Here is an 890-nt window from a genome sequence, read left to right as displayed (position 1 = left end):
ATATAAAATAATTTGAGCCAATTTATATTTCGGGGGTTTAGGATGCAAATGAGCATTTGCGTTTCCCTAATTTATACGTCAAACTATATTACACATGACTGTTAACATTTAAACAAAAATAGACTAGCTCAACTAAACCAAATGACCTCAACCGCAACTAACTAGAATTAATTAAAGAAAACCACAAACCAGGTCCTGGTTTTATACCCATGGCAACAAGCCCCCAACTTGTTACGACCAGCTTACAGGCCACAACAAAAGAGGGAGATGCACAGCAACATAACAATAAAAAAGTGACATTTATTAAATAATGATGCAAACAGGTGCACATTGAGGTGTGGTTGTCAGTATCAGTGATGAATGAAGGTGTATGGATCTGATGGAGAATGTGAGGTGAATGTTGCCAGTAGTTAACAAAGGGAAAGCTCAAACAGAGAGAAAACATGGTGTGCGCTGTTGGGAGAATGCGGTCTCGGGGCAGGCGGGGTTCTCGGGTTCCCAGTCTGGGAGGACAGGCCAGTTGATCACAGTCATCTCATTATCGCCTCCGCTACACCTAAAAGTTAACAAGACAAACCACAGTACACATGTAGGCCAGGCCCAGGGCCGTCACACCAACAAACATGACATCATTTTTATAGCTAGTGTTAGTGTGTATGCAGTAGTTATTAAATAGTCATGAGGAATAGTTTCAGTTTTCCCACATTGCCACAGGGTTTGCTCCCCTAGCCACTGTACCCCCCCCCCCAATTTAACCCACAAGGCTGTGGGGTTGCCTTCTTCCTCCAGACGTTGTGGTGGTTCTCACAACAACATCTTCTAACTGAACCGCTGTTGGGATCTTCACTATTTACCCATAGCTAGGACAGTGGTTGACGGGCATCAGGGCG

Source organism: Etheostoma spectabile, chromosome 15, assembly GCF_008692095.1.
Source record: "Etheostoma spectabile isolate EspeVRDwgs_2016 chromosome 15, UIUC_Espe_1.0, whole genome shotgun sequence".
Lineage (NCBI taxonomy): Eukaryota > Metazoa > Chordata > Actinopteri > Perciformes > Percidae > Etheostoma > Etheostoma spectabile.
Note: the sequence above shows the minus strand (reverse complement) of the source record.